Here is a 6000-nt window from a genome sequence, read left to right as displayed (position 1 = left end):
GGTGTTGGAGTGGAAATAGAGGCAGAGCCTCAGCTATTCAAGCAGAACTTGGGTGAGTTAAGCCTGGTTCTTACAGTCACCAGGCTCACATGAGGCTGGTGGTGCTGCTGCCAAAACCAATCTGTCTCACCAGGGTGCAGTTCTCCTCTTGTTATTGGGGCAAATCCAGAGACAACGTCCACGGGTGCTTGACTATCTTTTATATCCCCTGTGAGAGTGGCATAGTGTGTGTTTTGCTGTACACATTGGTTTCTGCAGGGAGATAGCCTCTGGAGCTTCTGCCTTAGCTGCCCTCTTGGCTCTGCACTCCCAGACTGTGTCTTATGAATGCAGTATGCTGTACCAATTAACAATTCCAGAGCTCTTATACTTGGATTTGATTCTAAGCTATGTCACTTGTTATCTGAGAGACTCTGTGTGGCTATTTAACCTTTCTGTGCCTCAGTTTTCTGATCTATATAATGATTATGATAGTAATACTTATGGCACAGAGGTTATACAATAAAAGCTAGGATTTGTAACATTCTAGTAGAGTTTTTTTTTTTTTTAAAGATTTATTTATTTGAAAGTCAGAGTTACAGAGAGAAAGAGAGACAGAGAGAGATCTTCCATTCACTGGTTCACTCTCCAGATGTCCACGATGGCCTTGGCTGAGCAAGACCAATGCCAGGAGCTTCTTCCAGGTCTCCCACATAGGTAGCAGAAGCTCAAGCATTTGGGCCATCTTCCACAGATTTCCCCATGCCATTAGTAGTAAATTGGATTGAAAATGGAGCAGCCAGGACATGACAGAGTTAGCATATTATTCTTATCGTCTATGGCTATCAGAGGAGTTAATGACAGAGACTATATAAACATCAACACCTAATATATTCTGTCACTTTTACCTAGACCCTGCTTCCTATAACACAAGTCATCGTTTCTCTTGTCTTGGGTTAGGTCTCCTGGACTACCTTCTTTTCTGTATTGCTCATTCACTGCCAAATTCGATTTCAGTGTTTCCCTCATCTCTTTTGCCAATGGTTGTGTTTCAGTTTCCAGATCTTGACTGTTTGGGTGGTCAGTGTCTGCCTTCTAGCTTTTCTGATAAAGCTTTATCTAGCTCTATCTTTTGACATATTCTAATTCATAGTTTGGCCAGGAATAACATATATTTAATTAATGTATGAACACATTAAGATTCCATTTGGTGATTTAATTTCATGGTCTTTCAAATTTTGAGTGGATTCAAAAATATGATTATTTATATTTCTTCTCTGCCCCTTCATTTTCTACAATTATCTAACATTCACACTGAGGATGAAGAGACCATACAAAGGGCAGGCATGTAGCCGTCAACAGAGGTCCCTTTTCCTGGTTGCCATAGCACAATAGGCACTCAGAAAGAATTTCCATGTGCTGCTTCCTTCCTTGGTATTTCCCACATCTGTTCCCTACATCCTTATTTTTAAATACTCAACATCGTGGTTTACCTTTGTTCTCCTTCCCTTTATTCTGCTGCAAGGCTGTGGAACAATAAACGTGTTCCTTAATTTCTTTCAACCTTAGTTTACTCTCACAAAATGAGGAGTAAAATCAGATTTTCTCTTAAATCCCTTTCAACCCACACATTCTCTAAAATATTTTTAAGTCCCTCTAAAATTATACTTTTACAAAACATGATACTTCAGCAAATACATAGTGAATATTACATTAGTTTACTTCTTTTCCAAGCTCCTGTGTAAGACAAAAATGTCTGCACCATTCTCTCATGCCAGTGACACGAAGCTGCTGTTTTTGTTGGTGAACACAAATTCACCATCTTATCTTTGGTGTAGTTTTACTACACACATGCTCAGAACAAGCTGGAATCGCATCTCCTATTTGTGATTCTTTCAGAAGGGAAACATGCTTACACCCTGAAACCGCTCCTTGTTCTCCCTGACACAATGGCTAGGTCTCTGTAAATTCAGAGAGTTATTGAGTGCACCTGCCAGGAGGTAGGGGATTCTGAAAATATTTAAGGCCAGATAATATTTTCTCACCGATATGGTAATTAAATCCTTGGTTTACAGTGTATTGTCTAAAGTAGCAAAGGAACAATAGCTCCAGATGAAAAACTGGCCTTAAGAAAATCAACACCACTCCAGTGCAACCTGGAAGAAGCCCTGGATTTGTCTCTCTACCATGCCATGGCCTTTCATCAGAGGGATGGAACAAGTTGATTAGGCTTTCCAAAGCTTCAAGAAAAGTCAGAGCCACTTATACTGAAAAATAGGACTCAGGATGTAAATTATTCACAGTTCATTAGACTAAGACAAGCATTTCTCAAACATTTCTCTATGCTTGAGAAAAGTGACATATTGAACCCTATTTTACTGTGAGGCTCAAAATGGCAATTAACAGTCTTAAGCTGCATATAAAACCCAATATGAACTGCATTTACAAGAAAATTGTGTGAGAATCAAATTATGTTATCTTTGGTTTGAAGAACTAAGAAATAATTGCCAATAAGTATTCATGTATAGGGCCAATTTTTTTGAAACAAGTTATTTTAATTACTACTAGTGTCGGGAGTACGTGAGGGTGATTTTATTAGATTTAATGTGTTTAGTAGAGCTGCCTGACTGTAGCTGCTATTCTTGACAAGACATTAGAATTTATTTTATACTTGCATTGTTCATTGCAGACCCACACTGTAATGAATCTATATTTTAAGTTAATCTTTCATTTTGTACCACTTTTAAAAACTTCTGCTAAAAACATAGAGCTGAATGATGAACTGCACAGGACTATTCTTAAAAGCTGCAGGACATCTGCTGATAATAGTAAGAAGCACATAATAGATTAAAGGCTGGAACTCCTCCCTTTTTTGTATCAGATAATGCCCACTTGTGTTAAATCAGTTGATGAAGCATTTACCTGTGGTTTTTGTTCAAAGTCTCTACTTTGACACAGCTTTCAATAATTTGAAACTTCCTGATCCTTTTAGCACAGTGCTCCCCATTAATGGCCCTACCTCCTACACTGCAAACAAACAAAAACTGGTTCTGAGAAAAATGAAACAAAAACCGGAGTGTACAGCAGGCCACTGAAAGCAAACAAACTGGAAACGCTCTTTAACCATATGCTGGGATACATTCTTCGAAAATGCGCCCAGGCAGAGACCACTCTGCTCTGTGGCGAGCAGATTGAGAGTTCAGCATATCTGACGGTGACATATGCGGTCTTCCTTTCACCCCATCTAAAAGTTAACTGCTTTCTGACTCAGGGCTATTGTCTCTCTTCAGTCCTTGTGAATTTTCTTCACTCTGAAGCACCTAAAGTTTTGGTAAATATGTATCTAGGGGAACATACTTACTTGCAGCTGTGAATAGAGCAAACTTCCAAGGAGAATATACCTCAATGTTTACATTAACATCATGTGATATAGATTAACACTTTGCAAGATTTCCACTGAGTATTAATTTGCAGTTATTCTGCAAGGAAAGGGCTTTCAGATGGTCTGGGGAGAAAGTCAGAACCCAAAATAGAAGTGAACGAGTTATAAAAATAAATCTCTAGAAAGAGGAGAAGAGAAAGGAGAGGAATGTTCTAATCTTACCTTCATCATAATCTTATTAGCATTTCTCAGTGAGTAGTTCAAGTATCAGTCTGTAGTCTTATGACTCTGTCTCATAAATATGTCAAGTGCAAAGTATAGTTATTTTAATAGTCTGTGTTGGTGGACCATCATGGATTTAATTAAGAGACAACTAGTATATGAAATATGACACAAAAGCACAAGACTTAATGGAGAAATGTTTTACTGCAGATTTAAATCAGGGACACAGACTTAATGATTATCCAGGCTCAGAAACCCTACTTAAATTTAATTAATGCAGACTAGTGCAGACCTGTTCATATAGAGAAAAAAACACAGACATAAAAAACATTAGTGATTTAAGATTCTCAAAGTACACTGCCTTATTTATAAGGTTATGTGAACATGGGTTATTAATAGCTTATTGTTTTGAATTTTATTATATGAGATATTTAGAATGTAAGCAGCATCAAAGTCTTTTAAAACATTATTTCTAGCCTCCCCATTTTCTGTGATAAAGCGCCACCTCCTTTACTTCTTGGTAAAAACAACAGAAAACACCAAATGTCCTGTTAGCCTTTTTAATCAGAAAATGACTGAGAAAAAATGTGATTTGATTCTATTTCCTTTTACAAGGAGCATAGGTGTTATTTCTGTAACTTTGCTTCGCATGGGCATAAACAGAGGATGGGTCAAATAGTAGACAGTCTTCATATTTCACTAAGTAGGTCTTGTTTTGTTTTTTTTTTTTCTTTAAATCAATGACTTGGAAAATACAGAATCTCTTCTATCTGTAACTTAACTATTATAACATGGAGAAGCCATCATAAAGAGCTTCAGAAATTTGTTGAAAAGATAAAATTATTATTAATTTTAAGAAATTTGAACAATTTGTGAAGTGTAAACTCATGTCATATACTTACTCTTAAAAAACTTAAGCCAAGCCATACCCAAGATCATTTGTCTCAGCTCTTAAGATTCATATTCATGTTTTCTGTTTTTTTCCTTGTTAGCTCTGCTCAAACTTGTCTTATTATCCAGGATATGTTGAGAATTATTTTAATTATTAACAATGAATATGTTTTTTCTGGAGTCTTCAGATTCTGTAGTATCCAGTTTTGGAAATGTGCATTTGTTCAAATTGTCCTAATAATTACCTAATATGTCTTCTGCTGATGACCCTTTCTACATGGTCTGTATAATTCTGTGAACCAAATTATTTATCTCTTAATTCAGAAAATTAACCATTAAGAGTAATTATTTATTGCACACTCTCGTTTATTCAGATTAGTTGAATATATTTTACCCTTTGCTAATCTTTAGTTCCTCTTGATACATTTGAGGAAAAGCTCTTATGCACTTTATTTTCTACAAGGAATCCATTCTGCTTTAGGTTTTGGTTATCTTATTTGCACATCTTAAATGCTACAACCTATGCTCAGTTTCTTCCTTTTTTTATTTCTAATGCAGATCTTTCTGTTCTAGAGTATTACTTGTGGAGAAAAAGATTTTTTATTCTTTTTTCTTTTTCAAATCTATTTTATTGGCATATAATTCATTATTATTACGATTATTTTAATTTGAAAGCCAAAGTGTTAGAGACAGAGAACTCCCATCTAGTTTACTCCCTAGATATTCAGTCCTAGTCTCCCACATGGGTGTTAGACATCTTATGACTTGAGTCATCACTAATGCTTCCCCGGGTCTGCATTAGTGGGAAGCTGGAGTTGGGAGCTGGGACCAGAAATTGAACCCTGGTTCTCTGATGTGGGACATGAGTATCTTAACTGATATCTTAATCACTAAGGTGAATGCTTGCCCTGGCATATACTTCTTTATAAGGGGCTATACAATTTGCACATAGGGGCACCTTGTTTTATTTTTGAGGGTAAAAAGATTTATGTGACTTCATATATACCTCTATTCAAGCTTTTAGCATTCATTTGATTTTGAGCTCTTCTAAGATCCAAATGCCACTAGATATGTCAAGTTTTTGCTGTTGATTTCAGCAGCTTTTTGAGGCTTTGATTAGGATAACCTTTTAGAGGTTGGTTATTTTAAAAGACTATTAAGCAAAATAATCAGTTTTTATTAACCTTTTATTACTTTAAAAAATAGTCATTGCAGTTGGACTTTAATAATTAGAGAGCAAGCTTTTAACAGAGCTCATCTTTCTGGCATGAAACTACTAAAAAGCAATTATTCTGCATCATCAAATATCTAATCAAAGTTATATCATACCAAAAAGTGAATTTGAAAGAATATTTTTAAGTCATCTAAGCCTTTATAAAATAAATATCAATTCAGATATTACACAGACAAAAAGAAAATTCAGATTTAAAAATGTATAAAAGAAATTTTAAAATATGTTTTAAAAACACACTTTTTGGGGCCAGGGTTGTGGCACAGAGGATAAAGAGTCCACTTGTGAGGCTGGC

The sequence above is a fragment of the Oryctolagus cuniculus genome, chromosome 7, assembly GCF_051225735.1.
Source record: "Oryctolagus cuniculus isolate XC-2025 breed Fujian yellow rabbit chromosome 7, ASM5122573v1, whole genome shotgun sequence".
Taxonomy (NCBI): Eukaryota; Metazoa; Chordata; class Mammalia; order Lagomorpha; family Leporidae; genus Oryctolagus; species Oryctolagus cuniculus.
Note: the sequence above shows the minus strand (reverse complement) of the source record.